This window comes from Amblyomma americanum, chromosome 1 (assembly GCF_052857255.1).
Source record: "Amblyomma americanum isolate KBUSLIRL-KWMA chromosome 1, ASM5285725v1, whole genome shotgun sequence".
Lineage (NCBI taxonomy): Eukaryota > Metazoa > Arthropoda > Arachnida > Ixodida > Ixodidae > Amblyomma > Amblyomma americanum.
The window spans coordinates 280,690,780-280,709,522 of record NC_135497.1 but is presented as its reverse complement, the minus strand read 5'-3'; the positions used below and the strand labels follow the sequence as shown (position 1 = coordinate 280,709,522).

General features: G+C 48.9%; 1 pseudogene; it reads right to left on the bottom strand.

Annotated features, from left to right (window-relative positions):
* Nucleotides 1–12,281: 12,281 nt before the first annotated feature.
* LOC144097385 (uncharacterized) lies at nucleotides 12,282–13,794 on the bottom strand (annotated as a pseudogene).
* Nucleotides 13,795–18,743: the final 4,949 nt, after the last annotated feature.

Below are 18,743 nucleotides of genomic sequence, written 5' to 3'. Positions count from 1 at the left end.
TTCTGGATCGGAGGGATAATACATATGCCAGCCGTGCGCGAAGCTCTGTTGCTGATATACCGTCAAGTTTGACTACTTCAATAGTGTCCTCAGTAGAACAGGCTTTTTCTGTGGTGGTCGAGCGAATGCTGGGCAGTTTCACCGAGGCTCTATCTCAACTTGTTGCTGGCCAATCTCTGCCTACTGAATCACATGTTTCGGCGGCTACGCCGGCATCACTCCCGAGTGCTGCTAGTAAGAGTCATTCCATGTCGCCTCCTACCGTGCCCCAAGTACCGCCTGCCAACAGCGCTCCTGACAGTGTCGCTCACGTAGATCCTTGTAGCATGGACGTTGAAATGCTCACCACTTCCCAGAAGCGTCGAGCTTCTTCCTCACCCTCGAAGTCAGCTGTTCCACAAGTCAAAGCAAAGAAAGGACCCCCCAAATTAATTCCCCAGACTGATGTGCTGAAGGAGGCTGTTGATGCCTCTTTAACCAGTCGATAATCATGGCGGGTCTAAAAGTTATGCAGTGGAATTATCGCTCCGTACTTTCTTCTTTACCGGATCTTGAATTACTTCTTCATAAACATAATCCAGATATTGTGATTTTACAAGAAACGTGGCTCTCTCCACTTAAATCATTCACATTTAAAAACTTTCGTGTTTTCAGGGTAGATCGCGTTAATGGCAGGGGTGGTGGGTTAATAACTATGATCTCTACGAAAATACGTCACCGGGCATCAATCTCGCAGACAGTTATGCGCCCTGACTGTGAGTTGTTGGCGGTTGAAATCTCCCTTCCACAGTGCGCCAAAGTCACTATTGCTAACGTCTACTTCCCAATCGGTGTTCACAGGACAGACTGTTTGGACACCTTACTGAGCAGCGCAAACAGCACAGTCATCGCAGGAGATTTTAATTCGCACCACAGTGCCTGGGATAGTCGCTCTGACTCCTGCGGCCAGCTTCTGTGGTCCTGGATGTCAATGAATGCAGTGCGCTGCTGTAATTCCGGAGCAGTAACCTTTATGCGTGGAGGATCCCGTTCAATCATAGATTTAACATTAGCATCTCGTGGGGTTGGCGTATCTGCATGGTCAACTGAAGAATCAGGTACATCTAGTGACCACTTTCCAATAACCTTTTCTATTATATCCTCGCCTATCAGAAAAGGTGGTGCAACCATGAAATTTCTAAACCACATTATGTACAAAAAATTGATATCTGCCTCACTTCCCTCCATAGTTAGCTCAGGTCGAGCACAAAGAGCTCGGCGGACAATTACCTTTCTGCAAGATGCTGCTGAGAGTTCTGTATTCTCGGTGTGCACTACTGCTCCTGCCAGACAGCCGTCTCCTTGGTGGACGGAGGAGTGTGAGAAAGCTTATCGTCGTAGAAAAGCAGCCTGGAAAAGCCTTTCCTATAATCAGAGCCCAGCTAATTGGATAAATTATAAGTTCTTCTCTGCATGTTTCAAAAGAACTGTTAAAAAGGCAAAGGAGGATTATAATCAAAATTTAAACACGTATCTCTCAAAACCCCAGAATAAGAAGGCTCTCTATAGATTCATGGCGCAGAATAACAGCTCTCCGGCCTCCAATCGCATAAGGTCAATGGTAATGTCTCCGCAGGAGGCTAAGCAAAACCTTGAACGCATCGCGCAGGGGCTGGCCTTACGTTTCCAGGTCCAGAAAGCAGAACCTTTGCACACTCTCACCCCCAGCTCGGACTATCCTGAGGTCGACGTGTCGGAGCTCCTGCAAATTGTTTCCTCGATGCACTCTGCTGCTCCGGGATCTGACGGGATTACTGTGGGCATGTTAAAGATTTTAGCGCACGACTTTCCAACTCACCTTCTAGATATTGTAAATGCGTCATTGGAAACCTCTTGGATTCCTCACAGTTGGAAAATTGCGAAAATAATTTTACTTTTAAAAAATGCAGACAATGGATTTCAATTAGACAATATTCGGCCGATTGCTTTAACCTCAAATTTAGTAAAGCTAATAGAAAGAGTAGTACACAGTCGCCTCACAAAGCATGTTCATCATATTAACGGCCTCAGCCCCGCACAGATTGGCTTTCGTCGCGGTTGTTCCATATGGTCCGCGCATGTGGATCTCGAGAGCCGAATACGACTCTCAATGCGCCAGAGAGAAGTTTCGGCCTTGGTGACGCTTGACGTTGCGAAGGCCTATGACAGCGTGGAGCACACAGTCCTCATTAACAAGCTTGCTCAACTACAACCACCGCATTACCTCTACGCCTGGATTTGTGAATTTCTAAAAGATAGATTTTTCTTCTGTACAGACGGATCTTTTTGTTCTAATACCTATGGTCAATTAAGAGGTGTGCCGCAAGGCTCTGTTCTTTCTCCGCTGCTTTTCAACATATTAGTTCGGGACATCCCCATTCATCCTAACGTTGCAGTTTATGTATACGCAGATGATATAGCTTTTTTCGCATCAGCAAATGATATTCATGTGCTCTACGGGTATTTGCAGGCATATCTGAATGCTCTTGAAGTCTGGTTGGACCAAATCAATTTATCACTTAATGTCAGCAAATGCGGCGTGCTGGTATTTCCACCCGACGCTCCTATGTACATCTCGCTAGCCTACCGCTCCACTCCAATTCCGCAGGTGGAGTCGGTTAAATACCTAGGTGTTACTTATGACCAAAATTTGGACTGGCGACACCATATTAAGAATAATGTTATTAAAGGGGAACGTGCACTGGGCCGTTTGACCCGAGTTGGCAATAAAAAGTTTGGCATGCGTCGTGACACGCTACTGTTGCTCTATAAGGCTTATATGAGACCGATTCTGGAATTTGGTTGCCCCTTGTTCTCTGGTAGCGCGAACTACAAGCTGCAGCCATTAGCCTTACTGGAAAGACGTGCCCTACGGCTATGCCTCGGGCTCCCAAAATCAGCTTCCAACGCTGTCCTTTATCTGGAAGCGCGTATCCCCAACCTCTATTCCCGCTTCCAACTTCTAACAGTGCGTACTTTCCTCAAGTCTTTTGACCCGGCCCCAGGCGTTAGTATTCCAATTTTTGTATCCCAACCACACCTTTTTTTGACTAATCACTGGCCACGTTATCAGCTTCCGCAAGTTAGGTTCACGCAGAATCTGTTAGCTCCGCTTCAGGTTGATCTGATCTCCTTGCAACGAGTTGCTGACACGCAGGCTGATCCCGTCTTCTATTACGACTTTATTTTCCCGTCCCATGCGAAGCATATGCCCGCACATACCCTAAATGGTCTTCTTTCTGAACACTTACAGAATTTTCCACATCATACTGTTCTCTCCACTGATGCCTCCGGCAGCTGTGAGAAGGAGGCGATTGGCATATATTCGCAGGATCTAGATTGGAGCTACTCCGTTCGTATCCCTGATTATACTCCTATATTCTTCGCAGAGTTTTTGGCCATTGGTTTGGCTCTTCTCAAAATTCCCAGACATGTCGCACGGGTTCTTATTCTCACAGACTGCCTTTCAGTTATTGTCTCTCTCCAAAATTCGGAAAAATCTTTCTTGACTCGTTCACTTAGGTTTTTTGTTCCGAGCACAGTGCGCGAGATCCGTTTGGTCTGGGTACCTGGGCATTCAGGCGTCTATTTTAACGAGGTGGCTGATTTATTGGCAAGGTCAGCTCTCAGCGCACCTGTAATATATCCCGTCCCTCACCTCATTCTGTTAGCAGCTTCACGTTTCCAGCGGTTCCAACATATTTCAGCCACTTTGAGTGATCCGTTGCTGAATACCGTGGACTTTCAACACCTAAAGTACCCATGGAATATCCGGTGGTGTAAGTCAAGGCTTTGTGAAGTGTCCATGACGCTCCTGCGATGTAGAATCCCTCACTTAAACTTGTACTTATGCAGGTGCGGGTTCGCTGCGACAAACCTTTGTGTATCATGTGGGCAAGTTGAATCAATCGATCATTTTCTCCTCTCTTGCCGGCGGTTCGCGGTTCAGAGAAAGCAATATCTGGAGGTTCCTCTTTCGAGACTAGGACTGCCTCTGTCTCTTACAGTTCTTCTATCGTTCGGTGCGAGTGCCAAGGGATTCCCGTTAAGCAGTGTATGCGGCTACCTTCACGATTACATAAGTGCAACTAATCGATTATCTTGTTAGCTATACACAAAATTCTTTCGCATGTCCAAAAAGGCTAGATTGATTCTATTCCGGATGACTCATACCTCTTGAATTCATTTTATTTTTCCCATTTTTTTTATCTTGATTCAGTCTTCTGACGTTTCCTTCCCCGCGCAAATGCTTCATTGGCATTCTACCCTATACCTTGGCCAATCCCCCCCACGTGGGTATGTGCCATATTACTTGAGGAGAAGAAGAAGAAGTAGCTGGGCGCTCGGTTCTGAGCTGAGTGCTGGCCTTCTCAGAGCAGCCGCCATATAGACTTACCGCCATAACATCCCCGTAACATCTTTTGGTGGAGGTCGCGGGTTCGAGCCGACATGCCGACGACCCGACGAGCCGACGAGACGACGGGCCGAACCGGCGAGATGACTACCGACCCGGCCCCTCCGTCTGCGCCTGCCACGCCAACTGTCGTCGTAGCCCACCCTCGCGACTCGGGCACATTCTGCGGTACAGATGGCGTGGACGTCGAGGACTGGCTCTCGCTTTATGAGCGTGTTAGCCAGCACAACAGGTGGGACGCCACGCTGATGCTGGCCAATGTAATATTTTATCTCGCCGGCACCGCACGCGTCTGGTTCGAAACCCACGAAGAAGAGATTGCCACGTGGGATGCCTGCAAGCAAAAGCTCCGCGACCTGTTTGGAAAACCAGTTGGCCGTCAGCTTGCTGCCAAAAAAGAACTTGCAGCTCGCGCCCAAACGGCCACTGAGTCATATATCACATACATTCAGGACGTCTTGGCACTGTGCCGAAAGGTCGATCCCAACATGACCGAAGACGATAAAGTAGGCCACATTCTTAAAGGCATTGCCGACGATGCCTTCCACCTTCTTCTATGCCGGGACTGCTCTACGGTTGACTCCGTTCTGCAGGTGTGTCGACGCTTCGAGCAGGCCAAGCACCGGCGCATTGCACACCGCTTCGACCGCCTGCCTAACACAGCTGCCAGTTCCACGTGCGAGGATCTGCCGACACTAAGGCAGCCTTCCAACCCCGACAACGTGACTCGCATCGTGCGCCGTGAACTGGAGGCGCTGGCTCCTGTTACGCCCAACGCGCCCTTGTCGGACAACACCCTGGCCACAATATCCCTTATTCAAGCTGTCGTCCGCCAGGAGGTCGCCAACTTGGGCATGCCCTCCAGCCATCGTCCCGTCGAACCTCGGAGTGCGAGCCCCATCTCTCCCGTGGTCGCTACTGCTACGGCCCGCAACACCTTCGTCCCACGTTACACAAGGTATCGCAATCCGGATGAGTGGCGTACCCCTGACGACCGGCCGATCTGCTTTACGTGCTCGCGCGTAGGCCACATCTCCCGCCACTGCCGCAGCCGTTGGTCCGCACCTCCCCGACCTTTGCCCTACGTCGACCGCCGTTATGACTATGGACCCCGTCGCTTCACGCCTCGGAATGACCCACCCAGCGCCGAGTCCACACCGCCTCCTCGTAGAACCAGCCGCTCTCCCTCCCCAACAGCCCACCGTTCCCGCTCACCTCTTCCGCACCGCAGTTACTCACCGTCCTCTGCAGGCCGCTTCGCGGGAAACTAGCCAGTGCAGCTCCCGGAGGTGATGCTGCATTGGTGCCCCGACCTGAAAATCCTCTACTGACCCAGCCTTCGCCCTGTAATCTGCTCGACGTTTTTGTGGACGGTGTTCCTGTTTCTGCCCTCATTGACACTGGTGCCCAAGTCTCGGTTCTTAGCTCATCCTTTTGCCGTCGCCTCAAAAAGTTCAGACCCCTGCCGCTTCGCCCACCGTTCGCGTTGCCGATGGCAGCACTGCTGCCGTCACTGGCCTGTGCACTGCCCGCGTCACTCTTGCCGATCGTCACATCCCAGTTTTGTTCACCGTCCTCGAACACTGCCCTCACAATGTGATCCTTGGTCTAGACTTTCTAACCGCTCACTCTGCCCTTATCGACTGCTCCAGCGGCCTTCTACGATTGGACCTACCTCTCAGCTCAGCCGACACACCCTCAAGCTCCACGCCCCGCCTTCGCTCCACCGAGTACGCTCGCCTGCCCCCCGACTCTGCCGTTTATCTGCCTATGTCCCCATTTCCTGCGGTTCCTGATGGGGATTATCTTGCCTGTCCACTCGCCGATGTCGTTCTCTCCCGCAATGTTGTTCTTCCGCACCTCATCGTGACCGTCACCAAGAATAGCACCTCCCTTCCTGTCCTCAACTTCAGCTTGTCACCACAAGTTCTTCCTGCAGACATATCGCTTGCTACTTTGTCTTCTCTCACCGACTGTACCGTCACTGCTCTCTCACCTGGACCGCCTTCTACTGTCTCTCAAGCGGCTGACATCCCGGCCAACATTTCGCAATCCATTTCTGCGATGATTGCTTCTGACCTGAGCCCCGAGCATGCACAGGATCTTCACAACCTTTTGGTGTCCTACTCCGACATTTTTGACTTCGCTTCTGCTCCTCTGGGTCAAACGTCGGTAGTGGCTCACCGCATTGACACCGGCGATGCCAGACCTATACACCGGAGGCCTTATCGTGTGTCGCTACCAGAGCGCCAGATCATCCAGCGGGAGGTGGACAAGATGTTGGCCAACGATATCATCGAGCCTTCAAACAGCCCTTGGGCATCTCCTGTCGTGCTTGTGAAAAAGAAAGACCAAACATGGCGGTTTTGCGTCGACTATCGTCATCTCAACAAGGTCACGAAGAAAGACGTCTATCCCCTTCCGCGCATAGATGATGCCCTGGACTGTTTACATGGCGCCCGCTACTTTTCTTCCATCGACCTTCGTAGCGGGTATTGGCAAATCTCTGTTGACGCAAGAGACCGCGAGAAAACAGCTTTCGTCACCCCTGATGGCCTTTACCATTTTAAGGTCATGCCCTTCGGCCTTTGTAACGCCCCTGCCACATTTGAACGGATGATGGACTCGTTACTCCGGGGCTTCAAGTGGACGACCTGCCTTTGTTACTTAGATGATGTAATTGTTTTCTCGCCCTCTTCTGAAACCCACCTGCTTCGCCTTTCGTCCATCTTGGCACTTTTCCGCCACGCCGGTCTTCAACTCAACTCAAAAAAATGTACTTTCGGCCGCCGCGAACTCAAAGTCCTCGGCCATTTGGTGAATGCGAGTGGCATACAACCTGACCCTGATAAAGTTCGTGCCGTCAGTGCTTTTCCCTGTCCCCGCTCGCCCAGTGATGTCCGCAGCTTCATCGGTCTCTGTTCCTACTTTCGCCGGTTCGTCCCGAACTTCGCAGCCGTCGCTCGCCCTCTCACCAATCTGTTGCAGAAAGGTGTTCCTTTTTCCTGGGGCCCAGAGCAGGCTACTGCATTCTCCAGCCTTATCGCCGTCCTCACCAACCCTCATGTATTGGCCCATTTCAACCCGTCTGCCCCGACTGAACTTCGCACCGATGCCAGTGGTCACGGAATTGGCGCCATCCTTGCTCAGCGACAACGCGGCCAGCACTGCGTGATTGCGTACGCCAGCCGTCTTCTTTCTTCCGCCGAGAAGAATTACTCCATCACAGAACGCGAGTGCCTGGCTCTTGTTTGGGCCATTGGAAAATTCCGCACATACTTGTTCGGCCGCCCATTCACTGTTATAACCGACCACCACGCCCTGTGTTGGCTCTCATCTCTCAAGGACCCTACTGGCCGTCTTGGCCGGTGGGCATTGCGATTGCAAGAATACACCTTTTCCGTGGTTCACAAGTCCGGTCGCTTCCATCAAGATGCAGACTGCCTGTCCCGCTATCCCGTCGATCCTCCTTCTACAGACTGTGAGTCGGATACCTGTGTCCTCTCCATCTCCGACCTCTCCCACATTGCCGACGAACAGCGCTTGGACCCCACCCTCACCTCTCTCATCGACCGCCTCAGCACCGACCGCCCCGACACTTCTCTGGCCCGGTTTTTGCTGGACGGGAACACGCTGTACCGCCGCAACATGCGACCTGATGGCGCTGAGCACTTGCTCGTTGTTCCCCGCCACCTACGGTCCACTATCCTCGAACAACTGCATGACGCACCTACGGCTGGTCATCTTGGTGTTTCCCGTACGTACGACCGCGTGCGCCGGCGTTTCTTCTGGCCTGGTCTGTACCGCTCCGTCCAACGCTACGTCGCCGCTTGCGACGTCTGTCAGCGCCGAAAGAAGCCCGCTGTCCTGCCGTCTGGACACCTGCAGCCGATCCCCATCCCGACCGACCCGTTTTCTCGTGTTGGGCTAGATTTACTTGGGCCCTTCCCGGAGTCCTCCACGGGGAACAAGTGGATTGCCGTCGCCACCGATTATGCCACGCGGTACGTGATCACTCGTGCCATTCCAACCAGCTGCGCCACTGACGTCGCTGACTTACTTCTGCACGACGTCATATTACACCATGGCGCTCCCCGTCAACTCCTTACCGACCGTGACCGCTGCTTCCTTTCCCGAGTTGTTGACGAAATCCTTCGTTCGTGCTCCGTTCGTCACAAGTTCACCACTGCTTATCATCCTCAGACGAACGGCCTTACGGAGCGTCTCAACCGCACGCTGACAGACATGCTCGCCATGTATGTATCCGACGACCACCGGGACTGGGACATAAGCTTGCCTTTTGTCACCTTCGCCTACAACTCTTGCGCCATGATACCGCTGGTTACTCGCCCTTCTATCTTCTCTTTGGACGAGACCCCTTACTGCCCTTCGACACTCTGCTGCCCACAGCTGGCCCTGTCACTACATATGCGCGTGACGCTATCGCCCGAGCAGACGCCGCCCGCCAGGTTGCTCGACACAAGCTCTCCGCCTCCCAAGAGGCTCAAAAACACCGCTACGATGGCCTGCACCGTGATGTGCGATACCCTGCCGGATCTCTCGTCCTGCTGTGGCTCCCATCCCGTCGTGTGGGGTTATGTGAAAAACTTCTGCCGCGCTACACAGGTCCTTATCGTGTATTACGGGCAGTGACCGACGTAACGTATGAAATCACGCCGCTGCCCCCAAAGTCGACGTCCGCTCCACTGAGGTCCGAAGTCGTTCATGTAGCTCGCCTCAAGCCCTATCACCCACCATCGACATCGCACGCCTAACACGCACCGGGACGTTGCCTTCAGCCGAGGGGGATAGTGTTACAAGTGGACGAATCATGAACGAAGAAGTGGCGGTGCGCGGAACGACGACGACGTTGACAGTTGGTAGCTGGGCGCTCGGTTCTGAGCTGAGTGCTGGCCTTCTCAGAGCAGCCGCCATATAGACTTACCGCCGTAACATCCCCGTAACAATATTTTTAGCGCAACCAGGACAGAGACACAAAGAACAGACAAGCACGAGCGGTCGTGTTAGTCTGTTCTTTGCGTCCCTGTCCTGCTTGCGCTAAAAATATGCATAATTTGGCAATATAAGTCTGAGGCTACAGGTTACACAGGTGAAATGCGGTCATATCAATAGCTACCTGAAATATGTTTTCTTTCCAGGGTTTGCAAGTATCCAGCCAGGAGGCAATCTACCTCGGAAAGAACACGAGGCAGCAGTCTGGCAGCGAAATGTGGAAGAGAGCCCGCGTCCATCGATTGACTGCTTCATCATTTGGGGTTGCGGTCACGCGCCCTACGTGGACAGAGAAAGGCCTGCAGAACCTTAGCGCGGACAAATACCTTTCCCTTGTCAGGGCTGTTCAGTAAGTGAGGTCTTATTTTACTAAGTACGGAAAATGAATTTCAAACAACACATGGCGTCATGGGCAGTGCTGTGAAGCCTCCTGTGTGCACGTCGAATAGCTCAACAGCTGACCACAAGCGGTAAATTTAATCACTGTTTATTTGAAAGTCAAAATTTTTCCCTTCAGAAAATGAAGAATGAATATCAACAAGTGTGAAGCATATTACATGGCATGCAGAACGTTGCCTGGGGAGCTCACCATAATTTCAGCAAAATATGTGGACGTCTGAAAAAAAAACGTAGCCCTTTATAGACCTTTTCAAAAAAAGGTGAAAGTGTGTCGCCAAATTTGCTTCTTTGCTGTGGATATGCACCGTCAGGTTAAGAACAGCATGTGTTCTTTCCTTTATCTTCATTTTTTGATTAGCAGACTGCCCTACAATACAATGCGAACGGTTCTTTATGTGCTGTAGACCAGGCGAGCACACCCATCTCTGCTCTAGGTGAAAGTTCCTCTTGAGATGAAAGTGCCTGCTTTTTTATGCTGCTATTGCAGGTACGGCATTACGAATGAGCAGCCGGCTGTGCAGCGGTACGTGGCTGTAATGAAAGCCAGGGGCCATGATGTAGAGGCCTTTCGGAGCGGATTCGTCGTGAACCCTTCGTGTCCATGGCTGGGAGCTTCACCGGACAGGCTAATCTTTGACCCGTACGAAATTCCTTCACGTGGCCTTCTTGATGTGAAGTGCCCGTACAGTTTGAAGGGAAAAACTCCCGACGATATGGGGGATGGGCACTGCCTCAAGAAGGACAGCATGGGTGTGTTTGGGCTGGACCGTGGTCATGAGTACTACTATCAGGTCCTTGGCCAGATGGCTTTATCTGGTTTATCCTGTTATCCTGGACCGATTTTGTTGTTTTTTCTAATCAGTTCTTGATCATTGGCCGCGTCAAGTTTTCTGCTCAAGATTGGGCTGTTGCAAGACAGAGACTTAACAATTTCTTTTTTTTTTCTGTGCTGTTGCCATATATGGCCTCGAAACTTCCTTATATAAAGATGCACTAAAGAGGAATATGAACTCGTCTTTTTACCGCGGGAACTCTATCTACACGTTCCGGGCATTCTTAGAAAGTTAGAATTATTATCCTGTGTGGCCGACTGCCCTAATTAAATTGGATGAAACGTCCCGGCTCCCGCCTTTTTTTTTAACTGAACGCGGTAGGTAGGCGGAGTCAACCAACTCGTGGAGTGCCTTTAAGCCAGTCCAGTGGTGGCTTCGCTTTCATTTGGTTTCTCAGGTTTCTGTGAACAACAGTTTCAGTCACAGGCAATATAACCACAAATTAGGCCCACGGAAATAAAAATACACTTAGGCTCTGATTCACGTATCACTCCGCCGATGGCAGAGCGGCAAGCCGCCACGGTACTGGCTGACGCGTTGGTTGACTACTCCTACCTACCGCATTGAGTTAAAAAAAAAGGCGGGAGCCGGGAGGTTTATTCCGATTTAGTTCGAACAATCGGCCGCCCCGAACAATAATTAGAAGTTTCTAAGAATGCCCGGAACGTGTAGAGTTCCCGCGGTAAAAAGACGAGTTCATATTCCTCTTTAGTACACCTTTAAGAATGCATAGTGCCTGTAAACTAACTGTTCTGCTCTCAATATTGTTACAAAGACGACAACGAAAAAGCGGGCACTGGCACAGGACTGAGCGATCGCACTAGGCCCACAGCCATTAAAATTGTACTTCGCCTGCCATCATGTCGTACTGTTCTTTGGCTTGCCACTCCATATCAATACCATGAAAGGAATGTAGACACCAAATTTTTGTATGTTTTACCCCATGTGTGAGTTAAGTATAGCTCTGTGAGACATGAAAACTTCATCATAATTGCTTTGTCATCTTTATTCACTATATCACTAAAGGCAGCCTGCCGCAACAGCCAGAAATAGTTGGCGAGTACCGCATGGCCTGTATTTACTAGTGTGGTATGAACCATGAAGAAAACCTAGCAACTAAAGTTTGGTGTCTGTACTCCTTTGGGGCATGTCTTATGTGACAGAGAATAGAATAGTTTGTTATGTAAAGGAGGTGACAAGCATGAAAATATTTAATGAACACTGGAAAATACATGCGAATATTTAATAAACTCTGAAAAATACACGGGAATCACTACAGATATTCATTTGTGCCCCGTGCGTGCACAAATACTTGTTCTGTCGGTTCGATGGATATCCAGCCACCAGTTTGGAGTGTCCAAGTCACTGCTGACATTCATGTCTCTCTTTATGGCAGTTGCGACTTCCACCTTCATATGCCTGTCTATACAACCTTATCCTTCCATTTGTCCTTGCTTATTGTTGTGTTGTTATGTCGTAAAGCTGCTAGTGTGCCAAATTGGGTTTTTCAAACCAGACTTCCTTAGTGTGCTTCTCTGGTAACCAAGCAACAAGGGATGAAGGAGACCACTGAGACCTTGTTGCTTTACCTGAGAGAATAACGAACTTCGAGCACTGACATTTATATTATTCAGTTCTTGTGTCGTCGTAATGTGTATTGGGTGCATGGTGCATTTACTGATAACTCATATTTTCTGGCATGTACATTGTATTCTGTGTGTTGCATCCTGTAACCTTTGTCTTCTTTCATGTCTGTGTAAATAAAGAATGTCATGGTTGTGTGGAAACGGGTAATGGGCTGTACAGCTACCCTATTCACAAAGTCTATTGTCAGTTTTCAAGCATCACTTATTTGCTGTCACATACTACATAACATCAAGGCTCAGAAAAGGGAGAGCAAAGCTTGCCTTTTATTATGGCAGGAGCAGATTTGTCAAAAATTCACTCATCAGATAGTTGCACCAGCGGAAACTGGAAGTTAGTGTAGCACATACAATCCACATTTCATTTATGATGGGGCCCAGAGAAAGCGGTACCAGCCTATCGAAGATTTCAAAACTTTTGATGCACTGTATGCGTCGCTCAACATGTATCCGCAGGGATGCTATTTCTTCCCTTTATTTTATCTCCTCTTCACTGAACTGACCTCATCTGAGGAAAGGCGGGTTGTTCAAAGCCACGTTGATTGTCTCGAGCATTTCTTCAATCTTGAAACCTTTGTCTGCCATGGCAACATCACCATAATTGAAAGGAAGGGCCAAGAAACCACTCTTGCTCACACATTTTTTGTCAGAAATAGAACCTGGAAACAAACTGGAGACAAAGGTCACTGTACCATCGGGCGAGATGCCAATCAGTCCTTTGAAGGTGTTCGCTGATTTGTACGATGAGAATGTTGCCGACTGCAGTGCAAGTGAGCTGGCTGCCTGACATTTAATTTCTGTTGCATCCAGTATGACTCGAGTTGCAGAATACTTTCCTTGCAAGGAAAGTGGCATTTCCTTTTGAACATGTTCCTTTGACATCCACAGAGATATCTGTGTTAGTTTAGTGAAAGCAAAACTGGCCCAGGTAATACAGATTCTTGATATTGTGGCAGTTGACACACAGAACCTGTCAGCAAGGTCCTTTTCACAATGTCCAAGGAGCATTCTTATAAGAAAAAGGGAAAACTCATTTTCCACTGTCAGGCTTCTTGGCCTACCTGCCTGAGATGGGTGTGCTTGTGATGAAGATTTGAGTCTGATGTCTTCTCCCTGTTCTCCTGGATTAAAGAAAACTAAAATTGTTTTAAACATTCCATACGATGGCAGACCGGTATAAAATCTCATGTCATCATCACTGTGCTTGAATCGGTCAATAGAAAACTCAACTTTCTTTTCAAGCTTCTCTATGTTGCTTTGGTGAGTTCCAGTTCTCTGCTGGTACGAAACAGCATTTCTTTTACTGATTTTGTATCTTTTTCCTTTTCTTTTGTTTCTTGTGTTGCTCTTTGAAGTTCGACATGAGCATGTCGGAGTTGTTCTTCGGTAACTTTCAGCTCATTCTGTTCTGAGTGATTACCACTGTTGTGAATGATTACCTCATATCTTGTTGTTCTTTTTGTCTGGTGCAATCCCGTGTACATCGAGGCGGCTGTGATTTCAAGGAGCTGTAGTCCTTTTCAGCATCCAGACATGATGTTGGTGCATGAGGCGTTCCAGAAAGTTCATCACAAATGTCGTCAGCTTGCATTCCACTGGCTGTTGTCACTTCTCCATTCACAGCAACATTCTGCACGCAACGCTCTTTCGGTGACTTCCTTTGCACCTTACTTTGCTTGTGTGCGAAACTAAATATGCTTGGCACTGCATCATCCTTGAGGCACCTTGTGCCGGTAGCATAGTTCGCATAAAAGTCACCATCGGCAAAGTGCTTTGAGCCCACTTTTGTGTGCTTGTTTATGCGGAACTCCTTGCCCTCGTCTCTCCTTATTGCGGCAATCCATTTTTTTAAAACCAGGATTTGTGGGGAAGTCTAGACAAGAGACCTGCAAAAGTACAGCCCACTTATTAATTGGCCAAGGTGCTGGTGTAAAAGCATAAATAAACATTGGCTTTGAAAAATGGTATCAGATGCCTTCTTGTGTATTCATCAAGGAAAAGAAATGAAAAAATGAACATTTTCTTCACCTCTTAAGTACATGCAGTTGACAGAATAATGTGGACCACGCTTGTGCAATCAAGGTCGTCTAAGCATCATCTAGCAATATTAATGTAGTGTCTCATACTCCTTCAAGTGTCACGTGCACTTGCACATAGAGGAAGAAAACCTTCTTATGTTCATTAATAAATGCGAGGCAGGAGTTGAAGGCACAGAGTGTGGCCCATAATATTTTGTCTGCGAATGTGCTTCAGTCTGGCAGAGAGCTCCGGGGATGCGTATGCACAGGAAAAGTTTATCTGTCGCGCGGTAGCAGAGTTAAGTGTCTAAGCGCACCCGCGTACCGTTAATTACTACTAAGCTAGTGGGACGACTTTGAACTCACTAATAAGGCTGTTAAAGGTTGAGCTCTATGCACACAAAATTTCGAACGAAGACCCTAGCGATGAACGGCGCTGTCGTGCTAGGTTCTGCATTCACAAAAATGTTTCCCGTAGCCCAGAAATGCATGCCGCTTATGCTCTGTTTTAGGCTTCCAGTTTGTGCGCTCCTCCCCATGATCTGTCGTCACCTCAGCAAGCGAACCGGTTTGGGTAAGCGCCATTGCCGTGGAGAAAATATTCCTTTTGCCGTGACTGTGAGGAAGAGCTGCAAAACTTAGCTTAACTTAGTAAATTAACGTACTGTCGTTAAATGAGGGCTCACAACACTTGGAGCGGACTCGACTACGAGCAGGTGCACTGCAGGGCGAAATGCGCGTCGATCCGGGTACGGGTGCTCGATCAGCAGTGCCGGTGCGCCTAGCCGTCGGTGCAAAATCACTCGCGGTTTGCTCACTTCAGATCAAGGCGACAGATTACGGGAGTGTTTGTAAAGCCGGAGTGCGCAGGCACTGACCCAACGAAAACCCCGCTGCTGCTGCTGCTGCACTCCCCTTATGTCGCCGTCGTTTGCTGCAGGTTCGCAACGGAGACAACGACGGCGCTCCTCGCCGCGCCGCATCGTCGTGCTTTTTTTTCGCGCACACAGAACTCACTATGAATGGTTGAGACGCGGATGCTAGCAAATCCAAAAGAAGTGCGCATGAGCAACGTTTTGATTTTGTGACGCGCCGAAACAGTCGCCAGCATCGGAAACAATGCATCTGCTCGAGTGCACCGAAGGTAGCACCTTTATATTTGTGTTCACTATACAGCGGAAAGGCTACACGGTAGAAGGAACTTTTCGCGGTTCTTGCAATACTTATACCATTTATTTTAACGGGAAAACTAACAGGTCACGGACGAGAAGGAGCAAGCATGCAGCTGTTTCATGCGCTCCGTGTTCTGGATACACACCTTCTTTCCGTGCGCGTCTCTTTCGCCGCGCCGGCTGCAGAAAGGCACACAGCAGCATGCCGGCATCGCGACTGTAGCTTGGAGCAGAGAGCCAATGTCAAGGAAGATGGCTAGGACACAGAAACAAGAAAATTGCGCTTCTTGTGGCTGCGCTGGGCGCTGTACCTTTCAATGCGTCCGTATGCCCAAGTAATGGCGGAGGCACCACAGTTCGCACGCCACATACCAGATGGCACTAAATTTTCTAAAGGGTCGATTGCCTGCAGTTAGCGTGCATATTTATACTCAGAACTTGGAAGCCGTTGTTTCCAGGGTTATTTCATTTTGTACAATTTCAGTTACACGCCTGTGTCCTGAGATTCACGCGTATAAAATTTCGTCCCAGTTCGTCTAATTACGCATGCGAGACTGCGGATCTCGGCGTGAAGCACCTCCCTCATGTGACGCAGCTGTTCCGTACGGTACACCGCGATGCAAGAGTGTGCAGTGAGCGGCAATGCGTCTCTCTACTGGTTGTAGAAGAAATCTATTAAAGAAATAGTCTTCCTCCTCGGCGATCGAGCAGTGATCCATGCGCTTCGATCGCCAAGAAGGAAAACGCTGGCAACGTCATCCGCGTCGCCGCTCGCTGCACACTCTTGCGCAACCGAGCGCTATATGCGACAGCTAGCTGCGTCACACGAGGGAGGTGACTCACGCCGAGCGCCGCTGTCTCGCATGCGTAGAGGAACTGGGCCGAAAATTTGGTCGTGCACATCTCAGAACACAAGCGCGTCACTAAAATTGTACAAAACGGAATAGCCCTCAAAAGCAACTGCCTCCAATATATGGTTTGGTTTATGAGGGTTTAACGTCCCAAAGCGACTCAGACTATGAGAGACGCCGTAGTGAAGGGCTCCGGAAATTTCGACCACCTGGGGTTCATTTACGTGCACTGGCATCGCACAGCACACAGGCCTCTAGAATTTCGCCTCCATCAAAATTCGACCGCCGCGGCCGGGATCGAATCCGCGTCTTTCGGGTCAGCAGCCGAGCGCCGTTAGCGCTGAGCCACCGCGGCGGCCTCCAATATATGTTCTCAATATAAATATGCACGCTAACTTCATGCAATAAAAGTGAATTAATGTATTTTAGTTCATTACTGAGTTTACGGGGACAACTATTACCCCAATTTGTGCCCGCCTGACTGCAGTACGAACTTCCGAAAGCGGCATTAGCGTACGCCATATTACAAAAATGAATCTAAGTTCAATTTCCAACAAGCTATATAAACGGTCTTTGCTTGGCACAAACCGCTTCGAGCATGGAAACAGTTGTGTACATGAAGCAATTTTATGATGACACGCCTGCACAGCAAGCAGCGAAATGCTTTTTTGAATCGAAAATGTCCGTGACCGACTTTTGATCATTGCATGCGATTCTGGTGTTTGTACTCTCTCTTAAACTTGCATGACAATGCAGACATTCCGCGAACCGTATGTACATGCTCGCCACTAGATCCGCATAAAACTTTTTCCGAAACTAAACGTACACGGCAGCAGTTAGTAAAGACAGTTTTTCAATGCAGCAGTTGAGGATCGCTTCGCGTTCGAAACCATGTTCACGCAACCTTCATCGCACCGCGGTGTTGGTAGTAAATGATACTAGCGCGCAGAAGGACGTGACCAAACATATGTACGGGTCATGCTCCGGGCTCGTGCTTGCTAGCCCACATTTCTGAGGGGATTGATCGGGGCGAGCCTGAGTCCAAACATGTCCGGGCCTCTAAGCAAGCAAGCAATTATTTTTCTAGCGCTTTAGTGTGCACGCTTGAAAGTGGTAGGTAGTGTATGCTCCTAGGGTCTGAAAGGCTGCTACTGCTGCCAACCGGCTGAAGAAACAGTGAACACCTCATAATTATTATTTCACAGAATATCTCCTTCTGTATGTTCAATAATTTTTGAATCAATAAGCTTTCTTTTTTGTTAGTTACTTCTGAGGAAACATATAGTTCCGAATGGGGTTTATTCAATTTCTCTAAGCAAAAACTTCAGAATGATGCCCGATTCCTAACTGCATTGACTGGGTTAATCCGTTAGAATGATGTTACGTAGGGCCAGCTAAGGGTCAATACGAGGTTAAAAGTCAGCTGTCTACCACAGTCCGAACCCCAAATAGTACACGTACAGTGATCTATTACAAGGCTCACATTAAATTTTGAAATCATCACATCATTTGGGTGATCAGAACTCAAGGCACCTTTTTGGATTAGCTGAAAGGGGTACTTTTGTGTAAAACTAACCGTGCCTGTGGCAACCCAATGGTATCCATACCGGTTGTATACAGGCGTGCGTGTCATGTAAATCTGTTTTATTATCGTACTACGTTAATCCCCACGCATATGTGGCTTCTCCAGTTGTCTGCGGCCTTTAGAATGCTCTGATTGACTTAGCAGTGTTTTAATAACATCTGCGGTAAGTCAGACTACCGCAGTGAGCAGAGTAAGGCACTTTGTCAGCGCACATTACCTTTTATGTTGTGTATATGGACTAAAAATGAGTTACCTAATGCTGTGAACCAAGTACTGTGTAAAGCAATCAATCTGACTGCAAAAGATCGAAGCGCCGGAAAGCAAAGCGAAGAAATTAGTTCCCACGAGGTGAACCCTGAACAAAGCATGACACAACGGATATATAAAAAACAGATCATAATAACAAAACTTAGAAACATCGTAGCTTAAGGTATGACCTGCAGCAACAGTATGCTGCGCTCTGAGGACAACAAGGCTACTTCAACTGAAGATGGAGCTTTTATAAGCTAGGCAACGCCAATGGAATAGATAATAGAGTCGTTACCACTAGCCGTCTACGCAAGAAGACTGGTACAGTGCTGTCTTACAGCTACCAGTGATGTCACCTGGAAGGCAAGCAGCTGCGTCGGTCTCCAAACTTCAAGAATTTACAAGTGACTGTTAATGAAAGGAAAGGAAGCTATCAAAGTTCACCATGCAGCGTGCAGCACACAATGAATGTATGCATAAATGTTGACTAATTGTTAACACGGCTCTCAGGGAAGGAGACACCTTCATGCACCATAAGAACTATGGGC